The following is a 23,483-nucleotide window of genomic DNA, read 5'->3' on the forward strand; positions in this document are numbered from 1 at the left end:
GCCCCAGCCCTATTGGATATGTAAGTGCTGCTTCAAGCCCCAATACAATCGGATATGTAAGTGCTGCTTTGAGCCCCAGCACGATCGGATATGTAAGTGCTGCTTCGAGAGCCAACACTATCGGATATGTAAGTGCTGCTTAGAACCCCAGCACTATCGGATACATAAGTGCTGCTTCAAGCCCCATCACTATTGGATATGTAATTGCTGCTTCAAGGTCCAACACTGTCGGATATGTAAGTCATGCTTCAAACCCCAACACTATCGGATATGTAAGTGCTGCTTCAAGCCCCAGCACTATCGGATATGTAAGTTCTGCTTCGAGCCCCAGCACTATCGGATACGTAAGTGCTGCTTCGAGTCCCACCATTATCGGATATGTAAGTTCTGCTTCGATCCCCAGCACTATCGGATATGTAAGTGCTGCTTCCAGTCCCACCAGTATCGGATAGGTAAGTGCTGCTTCAAGCCCCAGCACTATCGGATATGTAAGTGCTGCTTCGAGCCCCAACACTATCGGATATGTAAGTGCTGCTTTCAGCCCGAACACTATCGGATATGTAAGTGCTGCTTCGAACCCAAACACTATCGGATATGTAAGTGCTGCTTCGAGCCCCAACACTATCGGATATGTAAGTGCTGCTTCGAGCCCCACCACTATTGGATATGTAAGTGCTACTTCAAGCCCCAGCATTATTGGATATGTAAGTGCTGCTTCGAACCCCAGCACTATCGGATATGTAAGTGCTGCTTCAAGCCCCAGCACTATCGGATATGTAAGTGATGGTTCGAACCCAAACACTATCGGATATGTAAGTGCTGCTTCAAGCCCCAGCACTGTCGGATATGTAAGTTCTGCTTCGAGCCCCAGCACTATCGGATATGTAAGTGCTGCTTCGAGTCCCACCACTATCGGATATGTAAGTGCTGCTTCGAGCCCCAGCACTATCGGATATGTAAGTGCTGCTTCCAGTCCCACCAGTATCGGATATGTAAGTGCTGCTTCAAGCCCCAGCACTATTGGATATGTAAGTGCTGCTTCAAGCCCCAGCACTATCGGATATGTAAGTGCTGCTTCAAGCCCCAATACAATCGGATATGTAAGTGCTGCTTTGAGCCCCAGCACGATCGGATATGTAAGTGCTGCTTCGAGAGCCAACACTATCGGATATGTAAGTGCTGCTTCAAGCCCCAACACTATCGGATATGTAAGTGCTGCTTCAAGACCCAACACTATCGGATATGAAAGTGCTGCTTCAAGCCCCAGCACTATTGGATATGTAAGTGCTGCTTCAAGCCCCAACACTATCGGATATGTAAGTGCTGCTTCAAGCCCCTGCACTTTCCGATATGTAAGTGCTCCTTCAAGCCCCAGCACTGTCGGAAATGTAAGTGCGGCTTCGAGCCGCAACACTATCGGATATGTAATTGCTCCTTCGAACCCCAAAACTATCGGATCTGTCAGTGCTGCTTCGAGCCCCAGCACTATCGGGTATGTGAGTGCTGCTTCGAGCCCCAGCACTATAGGATATGTAAGTGCTGCTTCGAACCCCAACACTATCGGATAGGTAAGTGCTGCTTCGAGCCCCAACACTATCGGATATGTAAGTGCTGCTTCAAGCCCCAGCACTATTGCATATGTAAGTGCTGCTTCAAGCCCCAACACTATCGGATATGTAAGTGCTGCTTCGAGCCCCAGCACTATCGGAAATCTAAGTGCTGCTTCGAATCCCAACACTATCGCATATGTAAGTGCTGCTTCAAGCCCCAGCACTATCGGATATGTAAGTGCTGCTTCGAGCCCCAACACTATCGGATATGTAAGTGCTGCTTGAAGCCCCATCACTATTGGATATGTAAGTGCTGCTTCAAGCCCCAACACTATCGGATATGTCAGTGCTGCATTGAGCCACAGCACTATCGGATATGTAAGTGCTGCTTCAAGCGCCAACATTATCGGATATGTAAGTGCTGCTTCAATGCCCAACACTATTGGATAGGTAAGTGCTGCTTCAACCCCAGCACTATCGGATATGTAAGTGCTGCTTCGAGCCCCAACCCTATCGGATATGTCAGTGCTGCTTCGAGCCCCAACACTATCGGATACGTAAGTGCTGCTTCGAACCCCAGCACTGTCGGATACGTAAGTGCTGCTTCAAGCCCCAGCACTAACGGATAAGTAAGTGCTGCTTCAACCCCAACACTATCGGATATATAAGTGCTGCTTCAAGTCCCACCACTATCGGATATTTAAGTTCTGCTTCGAGCCCAAGCACTATCGGATATGTAAGTTCTGCTTCGAGCCCAAGCACTATCGGATATGTAAGTGCTGCTTCGAACCCCAGCACTATCGGATACGTAAGTGCTGCTTCAAGCCCCAGCACTATCGGATATGTAAGTGCTGCTTCAAGCCCCAGCACTATCGGATATGTAAGTGCTGCTTCGATCGCCAGCACTATCGGATATGTAAGTGCTGCTTCGAACACCAGCACTATCGGATATGTAAATGCTGCTTCGAGCCCCAGCACTATCGGATAGGTAAGTGCTGCTTCAAGCCCCAGCACTATCGGATATGTAAGTGCTGCTTCGAGCCCCAACACTATCGGATATGTAAGTGCTGCTTTCAGCCCGAACACTATCGGATATGTAAGTGCTGCTTCGAACCCAAACACTATCGGATATGTAAGTGCTGCTTCGAGCCCCAACACTATCGGATATGTAAGTGCTGCTTCAAGCCCCAGCACTATTGGATATGTAAGTGCTGCTTCGAACCCCAGCACTATCGGATATGTAAGTGCTGCTTCAAGCCCCAGCACTATCGGATATGTAAGTGATGGTTCGAACCCAAACACTATCGGATATGTAAGTGCTGCTTCAAGCCCCAGCACTATCGGATATGTAAGTTCTGCTTCGAGCCCCAGCACTATCGGATATGTAAGTGCTGCTTCGAGTCCCACCACTATCGGATATGTAAGTGCTGCTTCGAGCCCCAGCACTATCGGATATGTAAGTGCTGCTTCCTGTCCCACCAGTATCGGATATGTAAGTGCTGCTTCAAGCCCCAGCACTATCAGATATTTAAGTGCTGCTTTGAGCTGCAACACTATCGGATATGTAAGTGCTGCTTCAAGCCCCAGCACTATCGGATAGGTAAGTGCTGCTTCAAGGCCCAACACTATCGGATATGTAAGTGATGCTTCAAACCCCAGCACAATCGGATATGTAAGTGCTGCTTCAAGGCCCAACACTATCGGATATGTAAGTGATGCTTCAAGCCCCAGCATTATCGGATATGTAAGTGCTGCTTCAAGCCCCAGCACTATCGGATATGTAAGTGCTGCTTCGAGAGCCAACACTATCGGATATGTAAGTGGTGCTTCAAGCCCCAACACTATCGGATATGTAAGTGCTGCTTCAAGCCCCAATACAATCGGATATGTAAGTGCTGCTTTGAGCCCCAGCACGATCGGATATGTAAGTGCTGCTTCAAGGCCCAACACTATCGGATATGTAAGTGCTGCTTCAAGCCCCAATACAATCGGATATGTAAGTGCTGCTTTGAGCCCCAGCACGATCGGATATGTAAGTGCTGCTTCGAGAGCCAACACTATCGGATATGTAAGTGCTGCTTCAAGCCCCAACACTATCGGATATGTAAGTGCTGCTTCAAGACCCAACACTATCGGATATGAAAGTGCTGCTTCAAGCCCCAGCACTATTGGATATGTAAGTGCTGCTTCAAGCCCCAACACTATCGGATATGTAAGTGCTGCTTCAAGCCCCTGCACTTTCCGATATGTAAGTGCTCCTTCAAGCCCCAGCACTGTCGGAAATGTAAGTGCGGCTTCGAGCCGCAACACTATCGGATATGTAAGTGCTCCTTCGAACCCCAAAACTATCGGATCTGTCAGTGCTGCTTCGAGCCCCAGCACTATCGGGTATGTGAGTGCTGCTTCGAGCCCCAGCACTATAGGATATGTAAGTGCTGCTTCGAACCCCAACACTATCGGATAGGTAAGTGCTGCTTCGAGCCCCAACACTATCGGATATGTAAGTGCTGCTTCAAGCCCCAGCACTATTGCATATGTAAGTGCTGCTTCAAGCCCCAACACTATCGGATATGTAAGTGCTGCTTCGAGCCCCAGCACTATCGGAAATCTAAGTGCTGCTTCGAATCCCAACACTATCGCATATGTAAGTGCTGCTTCAAGCCCCAGCACTATCGGATATGTAAGTGCTGCTTCGAGCCCCAACACTATCGGATATGTAAGTGCTGCTTGAAGCCCCATCACTATTGGATATGTAAGTGCTGCTTCAAGCCCCAACACTATCGGATATGTCAGTGCTGCATTGAGCCACAGCACTATCGGATATGTAAGTGCTGCTTCAAGCGCCAACATTATCGGATATGTAAGTGCTGCTTCAATGCCCAACACTATTGGATAGGTAAGTGCTGCTTCAACCCCAGCACTATCGGATATGTAAGTGCTGCTTCGAGCCCCAACCCTATCGGATATGTCAGTGCTGCTTCGAGCCCCAACACTATCGGATACGTAAGTGCTGCTTCGAGCCCCAGCACTAAAGGATATGTAAGTGCTGCTTCGAACCCCAGCACTATCGGATATGTAAGTGCTGCTTCCAGTCCCACCAGTATCGGATATGTAAGTGCTGCTTCAAGCCCCAGCACTATTGGATATGTAAGTGCTGCTTCAAGCCCCAGCACTATCGGATATGTAAGTGCTGCTTCAAGCCCCAATACAATCGGATATGTAAGTGCTGCTTTGAGCCCCAGCACGATCGGATATGTAAGTGCTGCTTCGAGAGCCAACACTATCGGATATGTAAGTGCTGCTTAGAACCCCAGCACTATCGGATACATAAGTGCTGCTTCAAGCCCCATCACTATTGGATATGTAATTGCTGCTTCAAGGTCCAACACTGTCGGATATGTAAGTCATGCTTCAAACCCCAACACTATCGGATATGTAAGTGCTGCTTCAAGCCCCAGCACTATCGGATATGTAAGTTCTGCTTCGAGCCCCAGCACTATCGGATACGTAAGTGCTGCTTCGAGTCCCACCACTATCGGATATGTAAGTTCCGCTTCGATCCCCAGCACTATCGGATATGTAAGTGCTGCTTCCAGTCCCACCAGTATCGGATAGGTAAGTGCTGCTTCAAGCCCCAGCACTATCGGATATGTAAGTGCTGCTTCGAGCCCCAACACTATCGGATATGTAAGTGCTGCTTTCAGCCCGAACACTATCGGATATGTAAGTGCTGCTTCGAACCCAAACACTATCGGATATGTAAGTGCTGCTTCGAGCCCCAACACTATCGGATATGTAAGTGCTGCTTCGAGCCCCACCACTATTGGATATGTAAGTGCTACTTCAAGCCCCAGCACTATTGGATATGTAAGTGCTGCTTCGAACCCCAGCACTATCGGATATGTAAGTGCTGCTTCAAGCCCCAGCACTATCGGATATGTAAGTGATGGTTCGAACCCAAACACTATCGGATATGTAAGTGCTGCTTCAAGCCCCAGCACTATCGGATATGTAAGTTCTGCTTCGAGCCCCAGCACTATCGGATATGTAAGTGCTGCTTCGAGTCCCACCACTATCGGATATGTAAGTGCTGCTTCGAGCCCCAGCACTATCGGATATGTAAGTGCTGCTTCCAGTCCCACCAGTATCGGATATGTAAGTGCTGCTTCAAGCCCCAGCACTATTGGATATGTAAGTGCTGCTTCAAGCCCCAGCACTATCGGATATGTAAGTGCTGCTTCAAGCCCCAATACAATCGGATATGTAAGTGCTGCTTTGAGCCCCAGCACGATCGGATATGTAAGTGCTGCTTCGATCCCCAGCACGATCGGTTATGTAAGTGCTGCTTCAAGCCCCAACACTATCGGATATGTAAGTGCTGCTTCAAGACCCAACACTATCGGATATGAAAGTGCTGCTTCAAGCCCCAGCACTATTGGATATGTAAGTGCTGCTTCAAGCCCCAACACTATCGGATATGTAAGTGCTGCTTCAAGCCCCTGCACTTTCCGATATGTAAGTGCTCCTTCAAGCCCCAGCACTGTCGGAAATGTAAGTGCGGCTTCGAGCCGCAACACTATCGGATATGTAAGTGCTCCTTCGAACCCCAAAACTATCGGATCTGTCAGTGCTGCTTCGAGCCCCAGCACTATCGGGTATGTGAGTGCTGCTTCGAGCCCCAGCACTATAGGATATGTAAGTGCTGCTTCGAACCCCAACACTATCGGATAGGTAAGTGCTGCTTCGAGCCCCAACACTATCGGATATGTAAGTGCTGCTTCAAGCCCCAGCACTATTGCATATGTAAGTGCTGCTTCAAGCCCCAACACTATCGGATATGTAAGTGCTGCTTCGAGCCCCAGCACTATCGGAAATCTAAGTGCTGCTTCGAATCCCAACACTATCGCATATGTAAGTGCTGCTTCAAGCCCCAGCACTATCGGATATGTAAGTGCTGCTTCGAGCCCCAACACTATCGGATATGTAAGTGCTGCTTGAAGCCCCATCACTATTGGATATGTAAGTGCTGCTTCAAGCTCCAACACTATCGGATATGTCAGTGCTGCATTGAGCCACAGCACTATCGGATATGTAAGTGCTGCTTCAAGCGCCAACATTATCGGATATGTAAGTGCTGCTTCAATGCCCAACACTATTGGATAGGTAAGTGCTGCTTCAACCCCAGCACTATCGGATATGTAAGTGCTGCTTCGAGCCCCAACCCTATCGGATATGTCAGTGCTGCTTCGAGCCCCAACACTATCGGATACGTAAGTGCTGCTTCGAGCCCCAGCACTAAAGGATATGTAAGTGCTGCTTCGAACCCCAGCACTGTCGGATACGTAAGTGCTGCTTCAAGCCCCAGCACTAACGGATAAGTAAGTGCTGCTTCAACCCCAACACTATCGGATATATAAGTGCTGCTTCAAGTCCCACCACTATCGGATATTTAAGTTCTGCTTCGAGCCCAAGCACTATCGGATATGTAAGTTCTGCTTCGAGCCCAAGCACTATCGGATATGTAAGTGCTGCTTCGAACCCCAGCACTATCGGATACGTAAGTGCTGCTTCAAGCCCCAGCACTATCGGATATGTAAGTGCTGCTTCAAGCCCCAGCACTATCGGATATGTAAGTGCTGCTTCGATCGCCAGCACTATCGGATATGTAAGTGCTGCTTCGAACACCAGCACTATCGGATATGTAAATGCTGCTTCGAGCCCCAGCACTATCGGATAGGTAAGTGCTGCTTCAAGCCCCAGCACTATCGGATATGTAAGTGCTGCTTCGAGCCCCAACACTATCGGATATGTAAGTGCTGCTTTCAGCCCGAACACTATCGGATATGTAAGTGCTGCTTCGAACCCAAACACTATCGGATATGTAAGTGCTGCTTCGAGCCCCAACACTATCGGATATGTAAGTGCTGCTTCAAGCCCCAGCACTATTGGATATGTAAGTGCTGCTTCGAACCCCAGCACTATCGGATATGTAAGTGATGGTTCGAACCCAAACACTATCGGATATGTAAGTGCTGCTTCAAGCCCCAGCACTATCGGATATGTAAGTTCTGCTTCGAGCCCCAGCACTATCGGATATGTAAGTGCTGCTTCGAGTCCCACCACTATCGGATATGTAAGTGCTGCTTCGAGCCCCAGCACTATCGGATATGTAAGTGCTGCTTCCTGTCCCACCAGTATCGGATATGTAAGTGCTGCTTCAAGCCCCAGCACTATCAGATATTTAAGTGCTGCTTTGAGCTGCAACACTATCGGATATGTAAGTGCTGCTTCAAGCCCCAGCACTATCGGATATGTAAGTGCTGCTTTGAGCCCCTGTACTATAGGATATGTTAGTGCTGCTTCGAGCCCCAGCACAATCGGATATGTAAGTGCTGCTTCAAGGCCCAACACTATCGGATATGTAAGTGATGCTTCAAACCCCAGCACAATCGGATATGTAAGTGCTGCTTCAAGGCCCAACACTATCGGATATGTAAGTGATGCTTCAAGCCCCAGCATTATCGGATATGTAAGTGCTGCTTCAAGCCCCAGCACTATCGGATATGTAAGTGCTGCTTCGAGCCCCAGCACTATCGGATATGTAAGTGCTGCTTCGAGGCCCAACACTATCGGATATGTAAGTGCTGCTTCAAGCCCCAGCACTATCAGATATGAAAGTGCTGTTTCAAGCCCCAACCCGATCGGATATGTCAGTGCTGCTTCGAGCCCCAACACTATCGGATACGTAAGTGCTGCTTCGAGCCCCAGCACTAAAGGATATGTAAGTGCTGCTTCGAGCCCCAACACTATCGGATACGTAAGTGCTGCTTCGAGCCCCAGCACTATCGGATATATAAGTGCTGCTTCGAGCCCCAGCACTATCGGATATGTAAGTGCTGCTTCGATCCCCAGCACGATCGGTTATGTAAGTGCTGCTTCAAGCCCCAACACTATCGGATATGTAAGTGCTGCTTTAAGCCCCAGCACTATCATATGCAAGTGCTGCTTAGAACCCCAGCACTATCGGATATGTAAGTGCTGCTTAGAACCCCAGCACTATCGGATACATAAGTGCTGCTTCAAGCCCCATCACTATTGGATATGTAAGTGCTGCTTCAAGGTCCAACACTGTCGGATATGTAAGTGATGCTTCAAACCCCAACACTATCGGATATGTAAGTGCTGCTTCAAGCCCCAGCACTATCGGATATGTAAGTTCTGCTTCGAGCCCCAGCACTATCGGATACGTAAGTGCTGCTTCGAGTCCCACCACTATCGGATATGTAAGTTCTGCTTCGAGCCCCAGCACTATCGGATATGTAAGTGCTGCTTCCAGTCCCACCAGTATCGGATATGTAAGTGCTGCTTCAAGCCCCAGCACTATCAGATATTTAAGTGCTGCTTTGAGCTCCAACACTATCGGATACGTAAGTGCTGCTTCAAGCCCCAGCACTATCGGATCTGTAAGTGCTGCTTTGAGCCCCTGTACTATAGGATATGTTAGTGCTGCTTCGAGCCCCAGCACAATCAGATATGTAAGTGATGCTTCAAACCACAGCACAATCGGATATGTAAGTGCTGCTTCAAGCGCCAACATTATCGGATATGTAAGTGCTGCTTCAATGCCCAACACTATTGGATAGGTAAGTGCTGCTTCAACCCCAGCACTATCGGATATGTAAGTGCTGCTTCGAGCCCCAACCCTATCGGATATGTCAGTGCTGCTTCGAGCCCCAACACTATCGGATACGTAAGTGCTGCTTCGAGCCCCAGCACTAAAGGATATGTAAGTGCTGCTTCGAACCCCAGCACTGTCGGATACGTAAGTGCTGCTTCAAGCCCCAGCACTAACGGATAAGTAAGTGCTGCTTCAACCCCAACACTATCGGATATATAAGTGCTGCTTCAAGTCCCACCACTATCGGATATTTAAGTTCTGCTTCGAGCCCAAGCACTATCGGATATGTAAGTTCTGCTTCGAGCCCAAGCACTATCGGATATGTAAGTGCTGCTTCGAACCCCAGCACTATCGGATACGTAAGTGCTGCTTCAAGCCCCAGCACTATCGGATATGTAAGTGCTGCTTCAAGCCCCAGCACTATCGGATATGTAAGTGCTGCTTCGATCGCCAGCACTATCGGATATGTAAGTGCTGCTTCGAACACCAGCACTATCGGATATGTAAATGCTGCTTCGAGCCCCAGCACTATCGGATAGGTAAGTGCTGCTTCAAGCCCCAGCACTATCGGATATGTAAGTGCTGCTTCGAGCCCCAACACTATCGGATATGTAAGTGCTGCTTTCAGCCCGAACACTATCGGATATGTAAGTGCTGCTTCGAACCCAAACACTATCGGATATGTAAGTGCTGCTTCGAGCCCCAACACTATCGGATATGTAAGTGCTGCTTCAAGCCCCAGCACTATTGGATATGTAAGTGCTGCTTCGAACCCCAGCACTATCGGATATGTAAGTGCTGCTTCAAGCCCCAGCACTATCGGATATGTAAGTGATGGTTCGAAACCAAACACTATCGGATATGTAAGTGCTGCTTCAAGCCCCAGCACTATCGGATATGTAAGTTCTGCTTCGAGCCCCAGCACTATCGGATATGTAAGTGCTGCTTCGAGTCCCACCACTATCGGATATGTAAGTGCTGCTTCGAGCCCCAGCACTATCGGATATGTAAGTGCTGCTTCCTGTCCCACCAGTATCGGATATGTAAGTGCTGCTTCAAGCCCCAGCACTATCAGATATTTAAGTGCTGCTTTGAGCTGCAACACTATCGGATATGTAAGTGCTGCTTCAAGCCCCAGCACTATCGGATATGTAAGTGCTGCTTTGAGCCCCTGTACTATAGGATATGTTAGTGCTGCTTCGAGCCCCAGCACAATCGGATATGTAAGTGCTGCTTCAAGGCCCAACACTATCGGATATGTAAGTGATGCTTCAAACCCCAGCACAATCGGATATGTAAGTGCTGCTTCAAGGCCCAACACTATCGGATATGTAAGTGATGCTTCAAGCCCCAGCATTATCGGATATGTAAGTGCTGCTTCAAGCCCCAGCACTATCGGATATGTAAGTGCTGCTTCAAGAGCCAACACTATCGGATATGTAAGTGCTGCTTCAAGCCCCAACACTATCGGATATGTAAGTGCTGCTTCAAGCCCCAATACAATCGGATATGTAAGTGCTGCTTTGAGCCCCAGCACGATCGGATATGTAAGTGCTGCTTCAAGGCCCAACACTATCGGATATGTAAGTGCTGCTTCAAGCCCCAATACAATCGGATATGTAAGTGCTGCTTTGAGCCCCAGCACGATCGGATATGTAAGTGCTGCTTCGAGAGCCAACACTATCGGATATGTAAGTGCTGCTTCAAGCCCCAACACTATCGGATATGTAAGTGCTGCTTCAAGACCCAACACTATCGGATATGAAAGTGCTGCTTCAAGCCCCAGCACTATTGGATATGTAAGTGCTGCTTCAAGCCCCAACACTATCGGATATGTAAGTGCTGCTTCAAGCCCCTGCACTTTCCGATATGTAAGTGCTCCTTCAAGCCCCAGCACTGTCGGAAATGTAAGTGCGGCTTCGAGCCGCAACACTATCGGATATGTAAGTGCTCCTTCGAACCCCAAAACTATCGGATCTGTCAGTGCTGCTTCGAGCCCCAGCACTATCGGGTATGTGAGTGCTGCTTCGAGCCCCAGCACTATAGGATATGTAAGTGCTGCTTCGAACCCCAACACTATCGGATAGGTAAGTGCTGCTTCGAGCCCCAACACTATCGGATATGTAAGTGCTGCTTCGAGCCCCAGCACTATTGCATATGTAAGTGCTGCTTCAAGCCCCAACACTATCGGATATGTAAGTGCTGCTTCGAGCCCCAGCACTATCGGAAATCTAAGTGCTGCTTCGAATCCCAACACTATCGCATATGTAAGTGCTGCTTCAAGCCCCAGCACTATCGGATATGTAAGTGCTGCTTCGAGCCCCAACACTATCGGATATGTAAGTGCTGCTTGAAGCCCCATCACTATTGGATATGTAAGTGCTGCTTCAAGCCCCAACACTATCGGATATGTCAGTGCTGCATTGAGCCACAGCACTATCGGATATGTAAGTGCTGCTTCAAGCGCCAACATTATCGGATATGTAAGTGCTGCTTCAATGCCCAACACTATTGGATAGGTAAGTGCTGCTTCAACCCCAGCACTATCAGATATGTAAGTGCTGCTTCGAGCCCCAACCCTATCGGATATGTCAGTGCTGCTTCGAGCCCCAACACTATCGGATACGTAAGTGCTGCTTCGAGCCCCAGCACTAAAGGATATGTAAGTGCTGCTTCGAACCCCAGCACTATCGGATATGTAAGTGCTGCTTCCAGTCCCACCAGTATCGGATGTGTAAGTGCTGCTTCAAGCCCCAGCACTATTGGATATGTAAGTGCTGCTTCAAGCCCCAGCACTATCGGATATGTAAGTGCTGCTTCAAGCCCCAATACAATCGGATATGTAAGTGCTGCTTTGAGCCCCAGCACGATCGGATATGTAAGTGCTGCTTCGAGAGCCAACACTATCGGATATGTAAGTGCTGCTTAGAACCCCAGCACTATCGGATACATAAGTGCTGCTTCAAGCCCCATCACTATTGGATATGTAATTGCTGCTTCAAGGTCCAACACTGTCGGATATGTAAGTCATGCTTCAAACCCCAACACTATCGGATATGTAAGTGCTGCTTCAAGCCCCAGCACTATCGGATATGTAAGTTCTGCTTCGAGCCCCAGCACTATCGGATACGTAAGTGCTGCTTCGAGTCCCACCACTATCGGATATGTAAGTTCTGCTTCGATCCCCAGCACTATCGGATATGTAAGTGCTGCTTCCAGTCCCACCAGTATCGGATAGGTAAGTGCTGCTTCAAGCCCCAGCACTATCGGATATGTAAGTGCTGCTTCGAGCCCCAACACTATCGGATATGTAAGTGCTGCTTTCAGCCCGAACACTATCGGATATGTAAGTGCTGCTTCGAACCCAAACACTATCGGATATGTAAGTGCTGCTTCAAGCCCCAACACTATCGGATATGTAAGTGCTGCTTCGAGCCCCACCACTATTGGATATGTAAGTGCTACTTCAAGCCCCAGCACTATTGGATATGTAAGTGCTGCTTCGAACCCCAGCACTATCGGATATGTAAGTGCTGCTTCAAGCCCCAGCACTATCGGATATGTAAGTGATGGTTCGAACCCAAACACTATCGGATATGTAAGTGCTGCTTCAAGCCCCAGCACTATCGGATATGTAAGTTCTGCTTCGAGCCCCAGCACTATCGGATATGTAAGTGCTGCTTCGAGTCCCACCACTATCGGATATGTAAGTGCTGCTTCGAGCCCCAGCACTATCGGATATGTAAGTGCTGCTTCCAGTCCCACCAGTATCGGATATGTAAGTGCTGCTTCAAGCCCCAGCACTATTGGATATGTAAGTGCTGCTTCAAGCCCCAGCACTATCGGATATGTAAGTGCTGCTTCAAGCCCCAATACAATCGGATATGTAAGTGCTGCTTTGAGCCCCAGCACGATCGGATATGTAAGTGCTGCTTCGATCCCCAGCACGATCGGTTATGTAAGTGCTGCTTCAAGCCCCAACACTATCGGATATGTAAGTGCTGCTTCAAGACCCAACACTATCGGATATGAAAGTGCTGCTTCAAGCCCCAGCACTATTGGATATGTAAGTGCTGCTTCAAGCCCCAACACTATCGGATATGTAAGTGCTGCTTCAAGCCCCTGCACTTTCCGATATGTAAGTGCTCCTTCAAGCCCCAGCACTGTCGGAAATGTAAGTGCGGCTTCGAGCCGCAACACTATCGGATATGTAAGTGCTCCTTCGAACCCCAAAACTATCGGATCTGTCAGTGCTGCTTCGAGCCCCAGCACTATCGGGTATGTGAGTGCTGCTTCGAGCCCCAGCACTATAGGATATGTAAGTGCTGCTTCGAACCCCAACACTATCGGATAGGTAAGTGCTGCTTCGAGCCCCAACACTATCGGATATGTAAGTGCTGCTTCAAGCCCCAGCACTATTGCATATGTAAGTGCTGCTTCAAGCCCCAACACTATCGGATATGTAAGTGCTGCTTCGAGCCCCAGCACTATCGGAAATCTAAGTGCTGCTTCGAATCCCAACACTATCGCATATGTAAGTGCTGCTTCAAGCCCCAGCACTATCGGATATGTAAGTGCTGCTTGAAGCCCCATCACTATTGGATATGTAAGTGCTGCTTCAAGCCCCAACACTATCGGATATGTCAGTGCTGCATTGAGCCACAGCACTATCGGATATGTAAGTGCTGCTTCAAGCGCCAACATTATCGGATATGTAAGTGCTGCTTCAATGCCCAACACTATTGGATAGGTAAGTGCTGCTTCAACCCCAGCACTATCGGATATGTAAGTGCTGCTTCGAGCCCCAACCCTATCGGATATGTCAGTGCTGCTTCGAGCCCCAACACTATCGGATACGTAAGTGCTGCTTCGAGCCCCAGCACTAAAGGATATGTAAGTGCTGCTTCGAACCCCAGCACTGTCGGATACGTAAGTGCTGCTTCAAGCCCCAGCACTAACGGATAAGTAAGTGCTGCTTCAACCCCAACACTATCGGATATATAAGTGCTGCTTCAAGTCCGACCACTATCGGATATTTAAGTTCTGCTTCGAGCCCAAGCACTATCGGATATGTAAGTTCTGCTTCGAGCCCAAGCACTATCGGATATGTAAGTGCTGCTTCGAACCCCAGCACTATCGGATACGTAAGTGCTGCTTCAAGCCCCAGCACTATCGGATATGTAAGTGCTGCTTCAAGCCCCAGCACTATCGGATATGTAAGTGCTGCTTCGATCGCCAGCACTATCGGATATGTAAGTGCTGCTTCGAACACCAGCACTATCGGATATGTAAATGCTGCTTCGAGCCCCAGCACTATCGGATAGGTAAGTGCTGCTTCAAGCCCCAGCACTATCGGATATGTAAGTGCTGCTTCGAGCCCCAACACTATCGGATATGTAAGTGCTGCTTTCAGCCCGAACACTATCGGATATGTAAGTGCTGCTTCGAACCCAAACACTATCGGATATGTAAGTGCTGCTTCGAGCCCCAACACTATCGGATATGTAAGTGCTGCTTCAAGCCCCAGCACTATTGGATATGTAAGTGCTGCTTCGAACCCCAGCACTATCGGATATGTAAGTGATGGTTCGAACCCAAACACTATCGGATATGTAAGTGCTGCTTCAAGCCCCAGCACTATCGGATATGTAAGTTCTGCTTCGAGCCCCAGCACTATCGGATATGTAAGTGCTGCTTCGAGTCCCACCACTATCGGATATGTAAGTGCTGCTTCGAGCCCCAGCACTATCGGATATGTAAGTGCTGCTTCCTGTCCCACCAGTATCGGATATGTAAGTGCTGCTTCAAGCCCCAGCACTATCAGATATTTAAGTGCTGCTTTGAGCTGCAACACTATCGGATATGTAAGTGCTGCTTCAAGCCCCAGCACTATTGGATATGTAAGTGCTGCTTTGAGCCCCTGTACTATAGGATATGTTAGTGCTGCTTCGAGCCCCAGCACAATCGGATATGTAAGTGCTGCTTCAAGGCCCAACACTATCGGATATGTAAGTGATGCTTCAAACCCCAGCACAATCGGATATGTAAGTGCTGCTTCAAGGCCCAACACTATCGGATATGTAAGTGATGCTTCAAGCCCCAGCATTATCGGATATGTAAGTGCTGCTTCAAGCCCCAGCACTATCGGATATGTAAGTGCTGCTTCGAGCCCCAGCACTATCGGATATGTAAGTGCTGCTTCGAGGCCCAACACTATCGGATATGTAAGTGCTGCTTCAAGCCCCAGCACTATCAGATATGAAAGTGCTGTTTCAAGCCCCAACCCGATCGGATATGTCAGTGCTGCTTCGAGCCCCAACACTATCGGATACGTAAGTGCTGCTTCGAGCCCCAGCAGTAAAGGATATGTAAGTGCTGCTTCGAGCCCCAACACTATCGGATACGTAAGTGCTGCTTCGAGCCCCAGCACTATCGGATATATAAGTGCTGCTTCGAGCCCCAGCACTATCGGATATGTAAGTGCTGCTTCGATCCCCAGCACGATCGGTTATGTAAGTGCTGCTTCAAGCCCCAACACTATCGGATATGTAAGTGCTGCTTTAAGCCCCAGCACTATCATATGTAAGTGCTGCTTAGAACCCCAGCACTATCGGATATGTAAGTGCTGCTTAGAACCCCAGCACTATCGGATACATAAGTGCTGCTTCAAGCCCCATCACTATTGGATATGTAAGTGCTGCTTCAAGGTCCAACACTGTCGGATATGTAAGTGATGCTTCAAACCCCAACACTATCGGATATGTAAGTGCTGCTTCAAGCCCCAGCACTATCGGATATGTAAGTTCTGCTTCGAGCCCCAGCACTATCGGATACGTAAGTGCTGCTTCGAGTCCCACCACTATCGGATATATAAGTTCTGCTTCGAGCCCCAGCACTATCGGATATGTAAGTGCTGCTTCCAGTCCCACCAGTATCGGATATGTAAGTGCTGCTTCAAGCCCCAGCACTATCAGATATTTAAGTGCTGCTTTGAGCTCCAACACTATCGGATACGTAAGTGCTGCTTCAAGCCCCAGCACTATCGGATCTGTAAGTGCTGCTTTGAGCCCCTGTACTATAGGATATGTTAGTGCTGCTTCGAGCCCCAGCACAATCAGATATGTAAGTGATGCTTCAATCCACAGCACAATCGGATATGTAAGTGCTGCTTCAAGGCCCAACACTATCGGATATGTAAGTGATGCTTCAAGCCCCAGCATTATCGGATATGTAAGTGCTGCTTCAAGCCCCAGCACGATCGGATATGTAAGTGCTGCTTCAAGCCCCAACACTATCGGATATGTAAGTGTTGCTTTGAGCCCCAGCATGATCGGATATGTAAGTGCTGTTTCGAGAGCCAACACTATCGGATATGTAAGTGCTGCTTCGAGCCCCAGCACTATCGGATCTGTAAGTGCTGCTTCGAGGCCCAACACTATCGGATATGTAAGTGCTGCTTCAAGCCCCAGCACTATCAGATATGAAATATCATTGGCCTTATCTGGATGGAAAGGTGTGTATTCTGCCCGTGGACGAATATTTCAAATGTCAGTGTGACTGGGAAAAAAGTACTGAGACAGTGAAGTCCATGTTTGCGTGGGGACTGTGGAGAGAGATTTCATTGGTTTTTGAAAGTCTAAAAAATCATGGCATATTTCCCTGGAACAGTTAAGCCACTGGTTTTGTCTGAGGGCAATTAACCATGAAACCGGAAAGACAAAAGGATTCCTGCATCATGGAAAAAGCTATGAGAATGGGATTGTTGTAACGGGGTAAATTATCGATCATTGATTGTAATCCATTGGTGTTGTCATGTCTGTTCCAACGCCGTGGGGAAACACTGGAAATGTGATGAATGCAGTGTAGGTTTCAGTTATTAAACTGGAAAAGGTGCAGAAGAAATTTACAAGGATGATGTCAGGGCTCAGGGGTCTGAGTTACAGGGAGAGGTTGGACAAGCGAGGGCTTTTTTGTTTAGAGCAGAGGAAACCGAGGGGGAATATTTTATAGAAGTCTATAAGATCATGAGAGGCGTGGGTAAGGTGAATGCACTCAGTCTTTTTCCCAGGGAACCAAGGACTGCAGGGCATCAGTTTAAGGTTAGAGGAGAAAGAAAAAAAGGGAAGCTGAGGGGTAACTGTTTTACACAGAGGGTGGTACGTATATGGAATGAGCTGCCAGTGGAAGTGGTTGAGGCGGGTACACTAACAACATGTAAAAGGCATTTGGACAAATACATGGATAGGAAAGGGTCAGAGGAAGATGAGCCAAGTGCAGGGAAATGGGGTCAGCGTGGATGGACATTCTGATCGGCATGGGCCATTTTGGGCCAAAGGGCCTGTCTCTGCTGTAGGATGCTATAACTAAGTGCATTTGCTATTTCTCCCCCGAACTCTGTTGGTATCCTGGGATGTATTCTATCAGGGCAATGAGACTTGTGTACCTTTAACTCCATTAGCTTGCCCAGCTCTAACTCTTTCACGATAATGGTTATTATCTAGGTCCTCACCTTCCTCAGTCTCCTTATCAATTACTGGCATGTTCTTCGTATTCTCCACTGTGAAGACTGACTGCAGTGTCCTCATCTTCCTGAACCCTGCTGGATAGGAATTACAAGGCACAGAACTCTGAGAGGTCTTCTTTGAGTATTTATTACAGAGGAGGAAGTGCTGGATGTCTTGAAATGCATAAAAGTGGATAAATCCCCGGGACCTGATCAGGTATACCCAAGAAATCTGTGGGAAGTGATTGCTGGGCCTCTTACTGAGATATTTGTATCAGCGATAGTCACAGGTGAGATGCTGGAAGACTGGAGGTTGACTAACGTGGTGCCACTGTTTTAGAAGTGTAGTAAGGACAAGCCAGGTAACTATAGACCAGTGAGCCTGATGTCGGTGGTGGGCAAGTTGTTGGAGGGAATCCTGAGGGACAGGATGTACATGTATTTGGAAAGGCAAGGACTGATTAAGGATAGTCAATATGGCTTTGTGCATGGGAAATCATGTCTTACAAACTTGTTTATCATTTTTGAAGAAGTAACAGAGGATTGATGAGGGCAGAGCGGTAGATGTGATATATATGGACTTCAGTAAGGTGTTCGACAAGGTTCCCCATGGGAGATTGGTGAGCAAGGTTAGACCTCATGGAATGCAGGGAGAACTAGCCATTTGGATACAGAACTGGTTCAAAGGTAGAAGACAGAGGATGGTGGAGGAGGGTTGTTTTTCAGACTGGAGGCCTGTGACCAGTGGAGTGCCACAAGGATCAGTGCTGGGTCCACTACTTTTCAACATTTATATAAATGATTTGGATGTGAGCATAAGAGGTATAGTTAGTAAGTTTGCTGAAGACACCAAAATTGGAGGTGTAGTGGACAGTGAAGATTACAATGGGATTTTGATCAGTTAGGCTAATGGCCTGAGGAATGGCAGATGGAGTTTAATTTAGATAAATGTGAGGTGCTGCATTTTGGGAAAACAAATCTTAGCCGGACATACAGATTCATGGTAAGGTCCTAGGGAGTCTGGCTGAACAAAGAGACCTTGGAGTGCAGGTTCATAGTTCTATGAAAGGGTAATCTCAAGTAGATAGGTTAGTGAAGAAGGCATTTGTTATGCTTTCCTTTATTGTTCAGAGTATTAAGTATAGGAGTTGGGAGGTCATGTTGTGGCAGTACAGGACATTGGTTAAGGCACTGCTGGAATATTGTGTGCAATTCCAGTCTCCTTCCTATTGGAAAGATGTTGTGAAACTTGAAAGGATTAAGTAAAGATTTGAGGGGATATTGCCAGGGTTGGAGAATTTGAGCTATATGGAGAGGTTGAATAGGCTGGGACTTCTTTCCCTGGAGCATCGAAGGCTGAGGGGTGATCTTATGAAGGTTTATAAAATCATGAGGGGCATGGATAGGATAAATAAACAAAGTCTTATCCCTGGGGTGTGGGAGTGCAGAACTAGAGGGCATGGGTTTAGGGTGAGAAGGGAAAGATATAAAAGAGACCTAGGGAGCAACTTTTTTATTCAGAGGGTTTTATGTAAATGGAATGAGCTGCCAGAGTAAGTGGTGGTGGCCAGTACAATTGCAACATTGAAAATGCAATGGATGGGTATGTGAATAGGAAGGGTTTGGAGGGATATGAGGAGAAAGTGAGGACTGCAGATGCTGGAGATCAGAGCTGAAAACGTGTTGCTGGAAAAATGCAGCAGGTCAGGCAGCATCCAAGGAGCAGGAGAATCGACGTTTCGGGCATGAGCCCTTCTTCAGGAATGAAGGGATATGGGCCATGTGCTGGCAGGTGGGACGAGACTGTTTTGGGATGGCATGGATGAGTTGGATGGAAGGGACTGTTTCCATGCTGCATATCTCTATGACTCTATGACACTGTGAAACTGCCACCTTTAGTGATCTGTTGATGTGTACACCCAGATCCCTCTGCATGTTAATGCTCTGAAGGGTTCTGCCATTCACTATATAATTGCCAGCTGTATTTGACCTTTCAAAATGCATCACCTCACATTTGTTGAGATTAAACTCCATCTGCCATTTTTCTGCCCAACTGATCTACATTCCTCTGACAATCTTCCTCGTTATCCGCAACTCCACCAATCTTTGTATCGTCCCAATCTTTGTATCATCCACAAATGTACCAATTAGACTGGTCACGTTTTCCTCCAAATTATTTATAAAGACCATGAACAGTAGAGGTCCCAGCTCTGATCCCTATGAACACCACTAGTCACAGCCCTCCATTCTGAAAAGCTTCCTCCACCACTCCCCTCTGTCTCCTATGATTGAGTCAGTTCTAAATAGGAAAATCCATCTTACCAGCTCATCCCCAATACCATGTGACTTCACCTTTTGTACCAGTCTGCCATGAGGGACCCTGTTTTACTGAAGTCCATGGAGACAACATCAATTGGTTTTCCCTCATCAATCATCTTCATCATCTCCTCAAAAAACGTGGTCAAGTTAGGAAGGCACGACCTCTCCCGTACAAAACCATGCTGTCTGTCACTAATCCACTTTCTTCTAAATGCGAATAGATCTTGTCCGTGTGAATGTTTTCCAATCATTTCCCGAACACTGACATAAGGCTCACAGGTCTGTAATTCCCAGGGTTATCCCGGCTACCCTTCTTAAACAATGGGACAACATCAGCTCGTCTCCAGTCCTCTGGGACCTCACCTGTGGCCAGAGAGAATACAGAGATGTCTGTCAATGCTGCAGCAATTTGTTCTCTTGTCTCCCTCAATATTCTGGGATCTATCCCATCAGGACCCAGGGACTTATTTACCTGAATACTTTTTAAGACACACAGAATGTTTCCGTGTCCATGTTTAACCTGATGTCATGAGGCTTCATGGGGTCTGCCATCAATGCTGAGCACTTCCAGAGCACAGCCCTCTTGACTGTATCCCACTGAGCTGTTCCCTCTGCTGGCTCTGTCCTGCCAGTGGGACAGGACCTGCCCTGAGATGGTCACTGTGTTGTCTGGGACATTGTCTGTAAAGTGGGATTCTGTGAGTGTGACTATGTTCGATTGTTGCTCGATTAGTCTGTGAGGAATAGACTGCAGGGCAATTTTATGTTTTATACAATAAAAAGTTAACATGTCTTGATTTCTTTCAATTTTAAAATCAAGCCAGACCAAACTATCTTTTTCAGTTGAAGACAATTTAACTATTTTTCACTTCGATAAGCCGAGTACACAACTCAATTCAATAACTGCAGTAACCAGCTGGGTCACCTTCCCAACACACTGCCCGACCAAATACATTGAAAACGGCTTCGGAAAGGCCTGAATTCAAATATAGTGCTGCTGCACCTCACTGTCCCTCCAATAAAGAGTGAGTCAATGATGGGATCTGAAATCTGTCCAGAGAGCTTCCAAACTGGGTCCAGGCAGTTATTCAAATATCCCCTCACTCCAGACAATTCAGAACTATCTCAGAGAGGGTACAGAATATTCCCAAAGGGGAGAGGGACCAGCAGGATGTTGCTGTACACATTGGAACCCATGATACAGGATGGGAAAAGGACGAGGTTCTGGGGAGAGAAAATAGGAATTTAGGCAGGAACTTAAAAAGTCGATCCCGAGGGTAGTTGTAGGAGGGGGATGAGAGTGTGAGTCCTTTTAGGGTAGAGAGTATGAGAAAGAATATCAGGCTTATATGATTTAACCAAATCAGAAATTATAGATGTACTTAATAAAAGCAGAGGGGTGAGTAAACGGATTCCCGAGGCTGGGTTTTGAGATTTCACTCCCTATTGTCGGTCTCCTCCCTCATTCATTCCATTTCACGGAGGCGCGATTTGACAGTAACTTTCTTAAAGGGGACAGAGACCCCATTCAATCTGTATCTAACAGGTCCGTGCTGATGGAGACAACTTGTTTGGTGTCCTGCAAGCTGTTCAAGTCCCGGTAGATGGTTCTGAGGGGGATTAGTATTCTCATCTTTTCATAGTTTCGGGTGAGATAGTGCGCTGAGGAGTGGGGAGACCACAGTTTGATGAATGACTGAATGAAATGCGGAAGGTGTAAATACCGAGCGATTGTGAGTGGGTTGGTAAATAAAGGGCCTTAATATAAAGATAAAGAAACATATAGTACAATATCTCACAAAACCATAGAATAAGATGTTTGAAGGTGATTGACTCTCTGTATCAGTAAAGACACGCCAGCTAGCCCACGGAGACATTGGTAATGATTAACTGATATGGGGGAGCAGGGCAGAACCTGAGCAGATCACAGGGTATTCAGGGACAAAGGTTACAAGATAAACAAGTGACCACATCAACGAACAGGCCCCGTGTGTTTGACCCTGACTGGGAGATATGTAATAGACAGTGACCTGATGTCATCAAAATGCCCAGTTAATTGGATTATTAATTGGATGTAATTAATTTACAGACCTGATGGAATTAACTGCCTGGCCAACTGATTTACAGACCTGATGGAATCATCGCCCAGTTGGTTGACTTGTGGACTTGATATGATCAACTGCACAATAACAGTTAATTTGTTGACTGACATAACTTTGATGTCAGAAACTGTAAGAATGGTATTGTGCTAGTGTTTGACAGAGAGAGCTCGATTGTCCTGTGTGATGGTCTGGAGTTCCTCTCCTGGCTGTAATCGATTCCCGCTGGAATAAACTGCTGTTCCTGCTGAATTGTCCAGGCCTTCAGAGTCTTCTTGCCTCAGAGACAGCGGTCAATCCTACAGCAGTAATATCTGGATTACTCCCAGTGCCGTGTCCCAGTGGGAGTAGGAACAGGAGGGGAGAGCAGATGAATGCGCGGCTGAGGAACTGGTATTGGGGAGAAGGATTCATATTTTTGGATCATTGGAATCTCTTCCAAAGCAGAAACTTGGGACTGCCATAGTGTTAAGGGTTTGGATGGAGAGGAATGTGTGAAGTGTGCACAAGCAAATATTCTGATTCAGTATTTGGATGTGCTTACGAAAGAAGGAGCAAAACTTGACCTACTCTTGGGAAATAAAGCAGGACAGGTGACTGAGCTATCAGTGGGGCAAGTGCTTCAGGGCCAGTGACCCTAATCCTATTAGATTTAAAATAGTGATGGAAAAACACAGACTGGATCTAAAAGTTAAAGTTCTAAATTTAGAAGAAGGCCAATTTTGATGATATTAGGCAAGAAGTTTCAAAAATTGATTGGAGGTGGGTATTCACAGGTAAAGGATGGCTGGAAAGTTGGAAGCCTTCAACAATGAGATAATGAGAGTCCAGAGACAGTACATTCCTGTTAGAGTGAAGGGCAAGGCTGGTAGGTGTAGGGAATGATAGATGACTAGAGAAAATGAGGTTTTGTTCAAGAATAAGAAGGAAGCATATGTCAGGTATAGACAGTAGGGATCGGGAGAATCTCAAGAAGAGTATAAAGGCAGGAGAAGTATACATAAGAGGGAAATCAAGAAGGTGAAAATGGGACATGAGATAGCTTTGGCAAATAGGGCTAAGGAGAATCCAAAAGGATTTTATAAATACATTAAATACAAAAGGGTAATTATGGAGAGAATAGGGCCCCCTGAAAGATCAACAAGCCCACCTGTGGATCAACATACCCACCTGTGGATCAACAAACCCACCTGTGGATCCACAAACCCACCTGTGGATCAACAAGGCCACCTGTGGATCAACAAACCCACCTGTGGATCAACAAACCCACCTGTGGATCAACAAACCCACCTGTGGATCCACAAACCCACCTGTGGATCAACAAACCCACCTGT

This window comes from Chiloscyllium punctatum, chromosome 22 (genome assembly GCF_047496795.1).
Source record: "Chiloscyllium punctatum isolate Juve2018m chromosome 22, sChiPun1.3, whole genome shotgun sequence".
Lineage (NCBI taxonomy): Eukaryota > Metazoa > Chordata > Chondrichthyes > Orectolobiformes > Hemiscylliidae > Chiloscyllium > Chiloscyllium punctatum.